Genomic DNA, 15,065 nt, shown 5'->3' on the forward strand with positions numbered 1-15,065 from the left:
ATAATTTGGTTAACTTGTTTAATAAAGTTCAATAGAACCTCTAAAAACATGAATACACACACTATTTTAGGCAAATTTATTTATTTATCTGTAGCCCACGAAAGCTTATGGTCAAATTAATTTGTTAGTCTCTAAGGTGCCACAAGTACTCCTGTTCTTTCTTGCGGATACAGACTAACACAGCTGCTACTCTGAAATCTGTCACTTTATTTTAGGACTATAAAAACTGTTTCTTTTTGCAACCACAAACATTTCAGTTCTGATGATGTTGCCTAAGAATTCTACTGGACCTTACTCTGAGCATATTCTGTATTTCCAGTTGGATTAGTACTGTGAGAACAACCTTTCCAATGGCATTGCCAAGATGATCTATATTTAATATTCATTAGCATGTAAAAAACCTGTAGGGTTTTGTTGTTTTTTTTAGGGTGGGACAGTGGGGAAGGAGGAAGTAACTGTTTAATGCTTTGTAAACTTCAGGTTATGCAATGAACAACTTGTGCTTTATTTTCTATAAAGCACCACGGGATCAATGAGCAGCATAGCTCTTTACAATCTCAGTAATAAAAGACAGTGGCAAGGGAAAGAGAAGCAATGTAGAAGCAAGGTGGTCAGTCAGTTAAGTTTGGTATATACCTTATTAGCACAAGGGGTTTTACTCTTGCAAATTATAAGGAGAGCTACATTAAAAGACGGGAGACAGCAGAAATGGGAAGTGGCTGGTGGAATGCTAGTCAAAACAAAGCAAGTCTTTAGAGGGGATTTGGAGCCCATTGACTTCAAGGGGTTTTGGAGCAGACACTTGGGGCATAAGGAGTTTGTTCAGCACATGAGGGGAAAGGAGGTTGTTCCAGGCATGGGGATGTTAGTAAAACAAAAACCAAAAACACACACACAATGGATTTGGGAGAGGAGACAAAAGGGGGGCATACTTTGCAAAGAGTAATGTACAAAAACAGGATACAGTTGGAGACAAGAGGTAAGATGCAGACAAGCTCAGCACTGTGCACAGCCTTAAAGGCAAGGCTGAAGAGCCTGAGTTTGATGAGGAACTCAGTTCTCTTTCACTTGTTTTTTGTGCACTATATCTAACACCTTGATATCCAAGTGTAGGCTGAGGAAGTAATGGCGAAACTGCAGACAGGCGGGGTGTGGAGAGAGGGCATGGCTGACATGGGCATTTGAGATAAGCTTAGCACAGCTCCTATTGCATGGCTGCAGGGAGGAACTCCAATTTTAAATCTCTCTCACCCAGATTGAAAACAGTTACTTTCCATGTAAATATATATAGGAATAGAAACAGACACGCTGGGATTATATATGATGTTTGACCATTGTTGCTAAAGATTTGAATTCTGCCAGAACCAAGCTGCACACTAATCAGGACCCCAGGGTGCAGCCAGGTATGGGAATAAGAGAAAGGATGACCTTTGAGGAATGTCTGCCACCCACTGCATCTAGCTTGTTTGCTTGTTAACCCTCACAGGTGTCTTGGCGGCTATTACTTAATTTTAACAACATGGAGCTAGTTGGGTCTGGAGTTCCTACCGTTAACCTAATGCAAAAAGCATTTTCACCTCAGATCAGGAAATACTAGTTCTCAGAGTCCATGGGGGTAATATTACAAATACTGTAGCACTTAAAAACTGTTAACTGGGGAAACCTAACAATTTAATCAACTTAGTAGTTATACAAAAGAAAAACAGTCAGAAAAAGCATTTGGTGGATTATTTCCTCCTCTCCCCCCCCCCCCCACAGTATAACTCAACATCACTCACAGCTAGCTGTGTTTATACTACTAACACTGTATGTATCACTGTGAATTAAAGACATTATGGCTCTGAAATGTTCCCATATTCAGAGGTGAGCTGTACGGAACCTGCTTGTACATTTCTTACCACCACTAGGCATGGTTTAAAAGCCATTGTAAAAACATAAGATCTTTAAATAAGACAAATAAAATGAATTCAATATTATCATTGCAGTGAAATAATGAGCCAAAAAGTCCTGGTATATCCTCATATGCCATAAAGATAAGGATAAAAAGCCCCACTTGCTAGTAATGGTAGACCATAGTTAAACACAAAGACACGGTTTCTGCTCCTATTAAAAAGTCAATGAACGTTTGCCATTGAATCCAAAGGGCCCAGAAGCATGAGCACCATCCAACTCATTTATTTCAATAAGAGTTTTACCCTGTTAAGGAGTATAGGACGGGACCCAGAGTGGATACATTATACAGATTGTGGAATTTTATATTGCTGGATATTGCATAAATGTTTTAGCTGGCAATACACCTAAATATCTTTTTGCTATGCAGCCCAGTGTGGAGAAAGGTGATCTGCAAATGACTAAGAAATGAAAAGGTTATAAATGTACTTGAAAGTTTTAAATACAAAGTGAGGCTTTTGGGGTGGAGGTGGGAAACAGGATAAATCTGGATGATTTCATTTGGAGGCTAGACATGTATTCGATTAAAAATAAAGCACCGATTACTCACCATTTTTTATGCGAGTTGCCTCTGGGTGCTGCTAAGTTAGAATGGTCTCAAAGGCTCAAGAACGCTCTCTGAATCAAATGATAAGTAAGTGGTTTGGAGACACATATATATCTCAACATTTAATCCACCCATGCTCAGGGAAACCCCTTTCTTAAAGTCATTCTGCCACTGAGAATGTATTCATCACTCTCATATAAATACAACCCACGTAGATCTACTTGAAAGCAGTGCTGATGAAGGACCACAGAGGATTCCCTCATTCTTCAGAGTACCATGGAACAGTGACACAATAATACACCCACTCAGCAGGAGGGAGCTCTGTGGGAAAGGCAACAGCCCACACAGTGGAAAAGTTATATCAGCTCAATAAAAGTATAAACACAAATATTAATCTAGAAGTGGTACGATTTACTGTAAGGACCACATAGGTCATCGACCCATTTCTAAGAATGCACTTTACTTTGGTTTCATCTTATTATTGGTTTCTCTAAAGAGATAGAGCTAGATTCTATCATTCATATAGTCTCTATCAAAAAGGATATACAACACCCACTCGCTGATGAATAAATGGCACCTTAAAGCTGCTGATTTATTCCTTTATTTCTGAGGGGAAGCTGGGTGTGAAAAGGCAGCCATTGCACAGGTTCATTTCCCTTGACAAGAAGTGATGTGATATTTTTTTAAATTATACTCATTCATTTTAGGATATAACCCGCTGAACACAGGCTGGTGAATAAGTCTCACAGCTGCTGATAAAAGGTAGCACAGTCATGCTGTTAACTAGAGATGGGTTAAGGAGATAGTAACCCCTGAATTAGGTTGAGGTTCAGGGTTAAGCCTGTTTCAGGCACAGGTTTCAGTTTCAATGACACCAAAATCCCACAAACAGGGTTTGTACAATTTAGCTCCAAATGGGATAAAATATCCTGACATTTTAGGAGATTTTTGCCATCTTAAATGGTGTGATTATTATTAATCTCATTATTCTAATAAGATTTTCACCCTTCTGTCCTCCTCCCCCGCCAAAAAAATCCCATCACAGCCGCTCAATCCTGTATTTGTAAATGACCATAACTGTGTTATTTTATAACTAGTAAGGCCTATATACACACACACAGACTTAAACATTTCAAAAGTCAGCCATTTGGGGAGTTATTCACTTTAAATTAAAAGGTCAGGTTTTACAATAAGGAATGTATTATTTTCCCATATACTTTCTTTGCTATAGTTCCTTGAGGACCCGGTGCTTTGGTTTATGGGCTGTGTAAAACACATAATGAAAAGAGGACTGCCTCAAAGGATTTAGTCCAAGGGTGTTTCTCCTTCCTTAACTTTAAAATAGGTACAGGGATTTTGTGCAAGCCTTCACAAAAGATGAATTAAAAATAAACTTCACTTTTAGACATATGCAAAGCATGGAAGGCAAATAGTTTGGGAAGTTATTTGCCTGTGAAAACAGTGTGCAAGGATGGAAACTAGTTTGTAAACTTGAGAGTAGTGTTGCTACCAGCATGGCTGCTACGTTTACTTACCCACACATGCTTCTGAATTCGGCTCCTTATTACATAATTGAGATGTACAGTGCATGAAATCCTGACCCTAAAAATCAATGGGAGTTTGGCCATTGAGTTCAACGAGGCCAGAATGTCATCTGTGTGTCCAAGTGTTTGTGTGAAAGGAGGCCCGGCTGGCAAGTAAAGAAGTGGGGATTGCTGACAAGTTTTAGTTATTGTTCCTAATAGAACAATGGATTTTTTCCCATGACTTATTGTCAGAGCACAGCTAAATCACTACCAAAATGTCTGAACTAAACCATTTGGAATCAGAACAAATATGCAGAAACTGTTTTTGCAATATACATCTTCTCATAGACTTTAAGGTCAGAAGGGACCGTTATGATCATCTAGTCCAGGGGTGGGCAAACTTTTTGACCTGAGGGCCACATCGGGGTTCCAAAACTGTATGGAGGGCCGGGTAGAGAAGGCTGAGCCTCCCCAAACCCTAACCATCCTGTCCCACTTTCTGCCCCCTGACTGCCCCCCTCAGAACCCCTGACCCATCCAACCCCCGACTCCTTGTCCCCTGACCAACCCCTCGTGGGACCCCCTGCCCCTAACCGCCTCCTTGGGACCCCACCCCCTATCCAACCCCCCTGCTCCCTGACTGCCCTGACCCCACCCCTGCCCCCGACAGCCCCCCTGGAACCCCACCCCATCCAACCCCCCCAGAAGCCCCTTTTGGAATGTGGCCCCTGCGAACATGGGTGGAGGTCTCAGGAGGAGCAGGGGCAGCCAAGCAGCCAGAGAGAAGTGACAGGTTCCCCTTCAAAGCATCGCTTCTCTCCGGCCGGCTGCGCAGCTGCCCGGTGCTCCTCTTGAGTCCTCCGCCCGCGTTCACCATGCTCCCACCACCCGCACTGCCCGCCTTCTCCCCTGAGGCTGCAGGAGAGCCTCCCTTCCTGCTCTCCCCTGCCCCCATGGTTCAGCCCCCTCCCGCGCTGGCAGTGCATTGCGCTGAGGCTGTGGGTGAGTGGGGACAGCAGGGGAGGCGCCGGGGGCAAGCCTCCCCAGCCGGGAGCTCAAGGGCTGGGCAGGATGGTCCCGCAGGCCGGACGTGGCCCGCGGGCCATAGTTTGCCCACCTCTGATCTAGCCTGACCTCCTGCACATTGCAGGCTTCAGAACCAATTACTGCCAGCTACCTAAGGGTATGTCTACACTGCAATGTAAGCCCAGAGTTAGTAGAACTTGAGTTAGCAGACCCTGGGTTTGTTAACCTAGGATTCGAGTGTCTACACTCATTTGTAACCCTAGGTTAGGAATTGTTGAAACCTGGTTCCCGACAAAATTTGACTGTCCAGAGGACAAAGGAAGTCGTCCTGTGGGATTGTGGAATACTTTTGGCGGTCTCCCAGAGCATGAATCCAATGTGTTTACACTGCAAAGTAACAAGGCTTGAACCCTGGGTCTCAGCTTAACTCAGGAGTGGACCCATCACCCTCATGGGGTCCTCGCACCCTGGGTTAGCACAGTTTGTGCGTAGATAGAAGGGGGGTTAGAGTTATGCCTGAGTTTGAACTCTGGGCTTACCATTGCAGTGTAGACATACCCTAAAAGCACTTCACAATGCATTGCCAAAGAGTTGCCCAGAGTAGCAGCTATTCCGGCCACTGGGCATTAGTCCTGGACAGCAGTTTTTCCCTAAAATTCCCAATACAGAACATGGACCTTGTTAGCTCCTATGAAGAGAAAGTGAAAATGTATTCTCCTTCCTTCTGATTAAAATTGAGTTTTAATAGCCGTCCCAATTCAAACAATTACTTGATTTCATTGTAAACTCCTTTAAACACTGGTAATAGGAAAGTAATGACATTTTCATCACAGAAAAGCAGGCAGAGCAAAACATTTTGCAGAGGTAGCAAATAGTAGCTCAGTAGAGAAACTGAAGGAGGAAGCCTTTCTCCTGACTTAAAGGGGAATAGTTATGAGGATCCATCAGAATTCACATAGGCATCTTGCTATCCTTGGTCTCCCATCCACATAGTTAAAAAAGGAAAATCCCTTTGGCTACACCAATATAAACTATAATTGGACAATAAAACATTTCATTGCCTTTTGTACATAGCCAAGCCACTTATCTACAGAAAGCAGAGGCTGGATGTCTGCCATCCACATTATTTTACTGTTCACTGAAGAGCTTTTTGTTTAGGGATTGTCCATCAGGGAAAAAATAAGGAAACGGGTTAGAGAAAATTTAATACAACTTGAAGATAACAGCTTAAACACTTGATCCTGAGTGGCTTGCAAATGACTTAATTGCAATTTAAGTGTTAGAGTAAAGAGAAGAGACCACTATGAGGAAAAGAGATTGGGAAGAAAAACAAAAAAATTCAGAAACCACGTTTAAAAACAGATTGGGACCCACGCATTCTGGAAAGGAAGCTAAGGAGAAGGATTTGCAGCTCAGGAAGTTTCCAGTTTAGCTCTGGGAAAGTTAAAACTTTGATAGAATTTTTTATACAAAAAGTGCAGTTTCTTCGGTAACAAGGACACATGTTGCTTCCCATTCCCCAGCACAAGCTGTCTACAGCTGTCCTGTTTTCAGTGGGTTAAAGAGAACTACTCCCACACACTTACATTTTTGTCATGCTGCAAAGAACTGTTTGCCTCCGTCAGACATAGGTTACAGATTCACATGCTCCAAATCAAGTAGTAATGGTGGGCAACAGCCAGTCCAGCTGCCATGCCTCTATATAACCCTTGGTATATGCACTTCTAACAACTACACGTATATATGATATAGGGACTTTAATTTGTTGGCATAATTATGTGTTTGGTTTTTAACTTGTATTATTGAATATTAATAATAGTGAAGATTGATGTCTTAGGACCCAATTCTGCAATAGAATCTGCAAGACAACCCTGGCACCTGCAAGGAGTTCAACAGACATAACTGTGGGTGCAAGAGTCTCTGTTTGTAGACTTTGTTGCAGGACTGAGGCCTATATTGTATCCATCCACACAAGAGTCACAGCAGAAGCCTCTCTACACTGCCTCTCCAATGTGCCTTAGCCCTGCCCTAGAGAGTGCATCAATCTCCCTGGCCATCCTCTTATTGACCTCAAGTGCTCAAATAGCGCAGTGAAGGCACTCAGATACAACACTGATAGGCAGAAGTATTTAACCCTTAAGACAGACTATGCTGAGAGGGCAACTGCTCATTAGGGTGTAAATTGTGGTATGGACACAAGCTCACTAGCAATGGGACGAACATATTTTGTTTAAGCCACCAAACCACCAAATGGATGGTAGCATTTTGGGGTCTCTAAAGAACAGGGGCCAGACAAAAGGGAGTGCAAACAGCATCTGCTGTCCTTGCACGGACAGCTGTATTAGAATGGTGATTGACCCTCATGGGAGGGAAGACAGGTGATTCCACTTTTCGACTTTACCTACAGCTCCACCATAAGAGGACAATGTTAAGCCACTATTTGGGCTCCATAAAGGCCCCTCCAATAGAGGCTGCTATGAGTTGTGCTCAAACTAATGCATCTCCCAGCCAGTTTGGCTTCAATCTTTTTGTGGGATGCACTGGCTTATTCTGGGCCAATCCATGAAAGGAAGAGGTTGTTGGTGACTTCCTCCGCACCCCCCACACATCAGAAGTTCTGTCCCTTATTTACAACTAGCAAGTCAAAGGCTATAACTACTTAGTAGAAATGTGAATGCAGGTTCCATTCTGTTATTTTCTCCCCCCAAATCTTCAGACATTTCAATTTATAACAACTGTTAATACACAAATATAGCATCGTGAAATAATTTAAGATTGCTACACAGGTTACAAGAATGACACAAAAGGAAGGGAATGAAAAATTAAGATATTTTCTAGTCCTCCAGGCTATAGATCTCACCATTAATTCAATTGTGTTACAGAGACCATGCATTGCAGCCTTAACTCTGCCCCACCTAAGGATTCCAGCCTTCAGGCACCCACTTTCCCACACTACGTCCTCCAAACTCACCAAACTTGTATACTAAGAATGAAATCCTAGCCCCATTGGAAATCACTAGGAGTTTTGCCATGGACTTCAATGGAGCGAGGATTTCACACTAGGTATCCACAACTAATAACGTTTGGAGAACGTAGTGTGATGAAGTTGGTTCTGCCAAAAGGAAGGTTGAAAAAAAAAATCTCTGGGCTTTGGTTTAGGACACCAAAAAATTAGCAGCTTCAGAAACTTGCTATTTAAAAAAATCAAGTCAGTCTGTCAAAACTTGTTTCAGAGCTGGCCAGAAAACTTCCAACGAAGCAACGACTGATTTGCTGGAATTTAAACAGCTTTGTAAAGACTGTTCACTTCTATAAAGTTGCGATGGAACCCAGGGGTCAATGTGACCCTGCCTGGTTCCCCCACATCACCTGCCTGGCTCCTAAGCAGCCCACCTACCAGACTCCCTCAGAGTTGGCAACCCCTTGGTTCTCAGGATCTGTGGCTCTGGAACTTCCTGACAGACGAATTGCCCCAGAGCCAGGACTCCATTCCCTTTCACTGAGAATTTTGAAATTTCCAGTTTTCACTTCAAATCAGAATTAAATCAGATTTTGAAATATCAAAATCTTTCATAAAATGAATTCTGTTTCTCCACATAGCTCTAGAATGTTTCTTCCTGCCCCCAAATATAGAATTACCTCCTGCCAATAAACAAACAAACATTGCACCGGGGATGGGGAAATAAATCAGTCTTGTATCCATGACTACTTTTCTGCGCTTTAAATTGCTAACATATTAAAGTGTTATCTAGTGTCTCTACAGAGCAAGAAATGAGAATGCTAGATTTCCATCAGAATTCAGGCCTTGGGAGGCCCTGAGTCAGCAACTTTAAAATCTTTAGCAATAAGAAAAAGTAATTTTCAGAGATTTTCCTGGCAACACACAAGTCCAGACTTATGAATCCACTTGGGGTCAGAAAACATACCAACATTAGAGTATGTTGAGAAAAGGTGAGGAGAAAATGGAAGTAAATTCCAAAAGAAATAATTTGCCTCCCAAATCCTTAGTGTAAACATTCACATTTCACTTTACCCACTCTTGCACCTTACGCACTTACTAGTACTATAACATTTCTGTACAAAGAATTCAGGGGACTCCTTACCAAAACAGCTGAACAGGCTGTAAAGTTGACTGAAGAAGTGGAATGGGAGTGGAGAAGGCACTTTGGGGAAGGTTTTGTGACTGCTGGTGAAGCTGTTGGCTGGACAGGAACAAGAAAGGAGCCATTTGCGAGCAGAGGAAAGGAAGGAAGGAAACTGAACAAACAGGCTTCTCCACAAAAGTTCAGACGAGAATTGTAACCTCTAAGACTTCACCAGATGACTTTGTGGAACCTTTAGAGACTTTCCTCTTCTTGCCACTAATATTACCATAATAAGCAGTGCTTCCCCCTCTCTTGTAATACATATGAATCTATTTTTCCTTCTTTCTGAATCAAGGATTATAGTATATCTGCACAAGATCTGCGTGGTAATGTTAAAAACCACATCATAAGAGAACTCTCAATCATTGGATCTGATTTTTGGATCTGGCTGTTAAAGAATTTAAAAGATGCAGTATTTCCAATATAGCTCCTCCCCTTCACTAGAAAACTGGTCTAAAATTCAAATGTCTATGTACATTTTTTTTGACAGAACTGTCTTAAAGGTCCTGTTTCCTCTAGAAAGGACTATAAAAGTGGAAAAAACTCCTGATCTTTGGCTGTTATTTCCACCTCACATGACTTTCATTTAATGAGAATAGCACCCATGTGGACTTCAGATTTTACTAATAAAAAGAAATCTACAGAGAGGCAGTGTTTAAGCACTGGGGAACAATTAGGAAAAATGTATAAATACTTAGAACTGTAAAAAAAGGTTGTTAAAATGATTATTTTTTATGCACATTGTAAGGAAAAACCATTCACTGAGTTTTGGACAGGGGGCTCCCATTTCTTTACAAGTGGTAGGAGTACTAAAAGGCTATAGAAAAGATATGTTTATACTTCCACTACCTTTAAAGACCACAAAAAATATTTTTAAGTACTGCAAGTTATTTTACACACTAGGGATAAGTCTCTCTCAATTAGACTTTTAAATGATCGCTGTAGCTATCCATCCATCTTATTTATAAGGCAGTATTCAACTACACTAGGAAATACAGTAGTCAGGTAACCTTTCCCTTAGAAGCCAGAACTCTTCTCAACAGCATCAGGTAGCAACCTTCTTAATTTTGTTCAACATAATTTAATTATTTTGATTTATAGGGCTTCTCTCAGGTCTTTGTAGAAATGAAACACACACAAGTGATGATAGATTGAATCCAAGTGAAATGTCCATGTGACTATTCAGACTAAATAAAATCATAAAGACCAATTGTCAGGGGGTGGCACCCTTGAGATCCACTCCCTCCCAGCTGCCTCAGAGGGTATGTCTACACTGCAATAAAAAAAACCATAGAACTGAGTCTCAGAGCCCAGGGTCAATTGACTCAGGCCCAGGAGACTAAGGCTGTGGGCTAAAAATATCAGTGTAGGCATTCGGGCTTAGGCTGGAACCTGGCCCTCCCGCCTTTCAGGGTTTCAGAGTATGCTTATGCTGCAATATAAGGCCAGACTCAGACTCATGCTTGAGCCCAAATCCCCACCTTCTGTTTATACACAAATTTCTCAGACTTCAGCTTGAAGCCTGTAGAGCTGGAAAGTTCAAGCCCAAGTCAAGCCGGGACCCAGGGTTTGAGCCCTATTACTTTGCAGTGTAGACATAGCTCCCCGACTTGGGTTCTGGGAGCCAAAAGTATCCCACAATCCCTTGGGCCAATTTCCTTTGTCCTCTCTATCCCAAGAATCTCCAATCGACTCCAGGGAAATGGAAGCAGCCCCCCGTTTGTGTAGTGCAGCAGCTCAGTGAGTCAGCATTTAACTCTTCTGACCACCAAGCTGCAAGCAAACCATCTGAGTGTCGTCAGTGTTTGAAATGGAGACTGAACAGGAGTAGTCTTTTACAAGCATGCTTCTTCATGATCACGGGAGCACAGCCAGATTTTGGTAAGTCTCTGTTAGGAGACCAGCAAAACAGTGGACTTTTATTAAAGTACTAGGGGTTGAAGGAAGAAGTTTAATGTCTGAACCCTTCCTATCAGGAAGGAGGGAGAGTGTTGACTAACAAACATACAGATATTTAGTCAGTTTACATTGTAAATTCCTTGGGGCAGAGACCATGTCTTAACTTGTTTTACATGCTTTGTAAACCTCCATGTACGCTGGGGGCCCGGCATGCAAATACAGATATACGTATATGGTTTGTTCAAGCAGCACAAGTTGCTATTAGACTACAATTTTCCCTACATTAGCATGTAGTAAAGTAAATGATCAAGCCATTTATGTAAGCTTTCTAACGGCTGGCACCATGATGCAATAATAAAGGTAGGCCACCACCTACATCGGGATCTTCTTGCTGGAACAGTTGACAATATTTGACTGTGGTCAAATAGTAGGCAGTCAATTCATATTCTTTGACTGGTCAACTGAGCAGCTTACCAAGCCTGTTCCACACAGTCCAAAAGGAATGTGACAAAAGTCCCCTGCAAAGGGTCTACTTTGAGTCCAAAATAAAATAATTCAAAAATAAAGTCTCTTCCTTCTCTCTGCTCCAGCCTCTGGCTGTCGCTAAAGCTTCTCTGTCTCCTAGAATCAGAGACCTCAGCCCTTCTTCCCAGGTCTACACTATCAGTAAAGTCAATTAACTTACATTGCTCCAGGGTGTGGAAAAAAAACACTCCTCATGAGCGACAAGTTTCACGTTCTCCACACTGCTGCTATGTCGTGGGAGACACTCTCCTACTGACATAGCTTACCCTTCCTGCCAAGGTGGAGTAATTATGCTGATAGGAGAGCACTCTCCCATCAGCATACCGTGTCTTCACCAGACGCACTACAGTGGCACAGCTGCATTGGTGCAGCTGCACCAATATAGCGCTGTAGTGTAGACTTGCCCAGACTTTATTTCCTGCAGCCACCTCCTCCAGTCAGCTGCTGCTCCCCAGGCTTCTGTCCTGCTGCCATCTCTGGGAGCTCCTCCCCACAGGAGCACACCTTCCAGGTTCCTTGCTCTGTTGAGAGTTCCTGGAAGCTCCTCTTCTTAGCAGCTTCCTTTCTCTAGGGCACCAATTCTCTCCCCCCCACCCCCGCTCCGATAATGCTTTATCAGGCTCATTAGCTGCCAGCCAGCCCCTAGGGATTTAATTACTTTCAGGGGAGCCTGGTTTGGCTCATTCTCCCTTACAGGGGCCTGAATCAGGTACGCTGGTCCCTCACTCACCTTAAAAGGCCAATTACCAACAAATAAATTAAATCCTATTTAGCCAACATCAATCCACCTCTTATCAAAAGTCCAGGGGGACTTCAGTGGGTCTCCACACAGACCTCACTACAGGATAAATGGTAACATTCTGAAAAGTACCTAAGTGTCACATTTAAAAAAAACAAAACAAACAAACAAAAAAAACCACGACACTCAGGGCCAGATTTTCAAAGATATTCAGGCACCCAACAATGCAGATAAGGCAGGTAGTGGAATTTTCAAAAGAGCCTTAGCAGGTTTGGCTCGCAAGTCCATTGATTTGAAAATCCCAATAGGTGCCTATCTGCTTAAATACCTTTGAAAATCTGGCCCAATACCCTTACACAGCCATATCCTGTACCCTTTAGGCTTTATATAGTAAATCCAGACCAAGTCCTTGAATGCTCCCAGTAGCTGATAAGCAGCAAGTATAGGTTACAGAATATCAGGGTCATGAGCAGCCTCACCTCTTAATAAGTGAGCCACAGCATTTCAAATTAGCTTGTTACTGGGTCATTCTACATACAGGCTGATGCCCTTAGAATTGTTTTTAAAATATTAAGTGGGTTCTTTACAAATAAAGAAATGCAGATGCTGCACCATGTAGCAGCATTGTTATAATACTGCCTCTAACAGGGGGCTGGCCAGCAGGTCCTGAGCCAGGCCCCTGTTAGCCCAGCTCCAATTAAGAAGCATTAATTGGAGCTGGCTGAGAGTGCCAAGCCTAACTGATAGAAGTGAAGCACCTGCAGGCCTTATTAGCAAGGGGGCTATATAGGGCTGGCAGGCAGGCACAGGAAGAGTCAAGGCCTGTGCATCCCTGCTGGCTGGAGAAGCTAGATGTCCCCCAGGTTGCTAGTTTGCAGCAGTCTGTCAATAGAAGGTGGTGGGAGCTGACACTAAATAAAAGGCACTGGTCATTGCCCTCAGAAGAGGTCTCTGGCTGATTTGTTGCGAGGACAAGCGAACTCCTTGCTACACTGCCTGTTGTCTTTAGTATCCTCATGTTTATAACCAATATTGATGGTGTTTATCAGTGCAAAGAGTCTTTAGAAGCAAAACTCCCATTGAATTCAATGGCTCATAATAGACTCCTTAAGAAAAAAAAATTAAATTATATATAGGAAATCCCCTGTGCAGTCACGGATTTAAAAAAAAGCTCTTTTAGAAAAAAGGATTAGTCAAAAAGAGTATGGGAAGTTGTACTACTCTGTGGCTTTTAGTGACAACTTCCTTTGCAGCAATATGCTTCTAAAATCAGTAGGGGGATTCTTTTTAAACTCAGGCCCTAACTTTGGTGTGTTCTAAATCCCAGGATCCTACCTGAGTAGACTCCAGCTGCTTGAGCCCCACTGGTTCCCACTGCCACAACTCAACAAGAACAAGAATGCAGATACAACTTGCTTTCCTACAGGGTATTTTATGTACATTGCACCCCAATATACCTTACAGAGTAAATGTAAAATAATTTCAAATGACTGCTTCGGGTGCAGCTAGTCCTGGAACACACAAGGAGAGAGGCAATTCTTGATCTGTCTTAAGTGGCTTTACAGAATCTGGTCCAAGAGGTGAATATAGCTGAACTGCTTGGTAATAGCGACCATACTTCATTAAATTTAACATCCTTGAGGAAAAAGCCCAAAGAATCCCACCATAGTAGCATTTAACTTCAAAAAGGGGAACTACACAAAAGAGAGGAAGCTAGTTAAATGGAAATGAAAAGGAACAGTCACAACAGTGACATACCTGCAAGCCGCATGGAAACCTTTTGAAAACACCATAATAGAAACTCAAATTAAATATATACCCCAAATATAAACAAAACAACAGTAAGAGGACCAAAAAAATTCTACCATGGCTAAACAGAGTAAAAGTCAGTTTGAAACCAAAAAAAAGCATATTTTAGACATTGGAAGTCAAATCCTACTGAGGAAAATAGAAAAGAACAAACTCTGGGCAGTCAAGTGTAAAGGTATAATTAGGCTGGCTAAAAAAGAATTTGAAGAGCAACTAACAAAAGGCAAAATAATTAATAATAATAATAATAATTAATAATATGCTGTTAGCTTTGTTAGAAACAGAAACCCTGCCAAACAATCAGTGAGGAGAATGTGATAGAGATTCCTACACTAAGCCATTCTTTTCCATTTACAAATCTCAGGAACTGTCCCAGATTGATGTGTCAGAGGAGGTTTTAAAACAAATTGATAAATTAAACAGTAATAAATCACCAAGACAAAAGTTACCCAAGAGTTCTGAAGGAACTCAAATATTAAGTTGCACAACTACTAACGGTGGTATGTAACCTATTGCTTAAATCAGTCTCTGTATTAGATGACTAATGCTGATTTATAAAATTAAAAAAAAAAAAGGCTCCAGAGGCAATCCTGGCAATTACAGGGCAGTTTGCCTAACTTCAGCACCAGGCATATTGGTTGAAACTATAATAAAACAGACTGATCAGACACAGATGAACATGATTTGCTGGGGAAGAGTCAACACAACTTTTGTAAAGGGAAATAATGCCTCACTAATCTGTTAGAATTCCTTGAGGGGGTCTAAAGCAGGTGGATAAGGGTGACCCACTGCATAGAGTGTATTTTGGACTTTCAGAAAGCTTTTGACAAGATCTCTCACCAAAGGCTCTTAAGCAAAGTAAGCAGTCATGGGATACGAGGGTACATTCTCTTATGAAT

General features: G+C 42.0%; 1 protein-coding gene across 6 annotated transcripts in view; it reads right to left on the bottom strand.

Annotated features, from left to right (window-relative positions):
• The window catches only part of TNIP3 (TNFAIP3 interacting protein 3), a 118,749-nt gene that overhangs the window by 81,320 nt on the left and 22,364 nt on the right, over nucleotides 1-15,065 (bottom strand). The window contains exon 1 of one of the 6 annotated variants that reach the window (XM_045017366.1): nucleotides 11,779-11,849. The exons of 4 other annotated variants lie outside the window; for them this stretch is intronic. The gene's annotated coding sequence lies outside the window, so the exon portion shown is untranslated. Of the gene's footprint in view, nucleotides 1-11,778; nucleotides 11,850-12,122; nucleotides 12,181-15,065 lie in introns of those variants that run through there. One more of the 6 variants, XM_045017368.1, reaches the window with a different exon arrangement.

Source organism: Mauremys mutica, chromosome 5 (genome assembly GCF_020497125.1).
Source record: "Mauremys mutica isolate MM-2020 ecotype Southern chromosome 5, ASM2049712v1, whole genome shotgun sequence".
Taxonomy (NCBI): Eukaryota; Metazoa; Chordata; order Testudines; family Geoemydidae; genus Mauremys; species Mauremys mutica.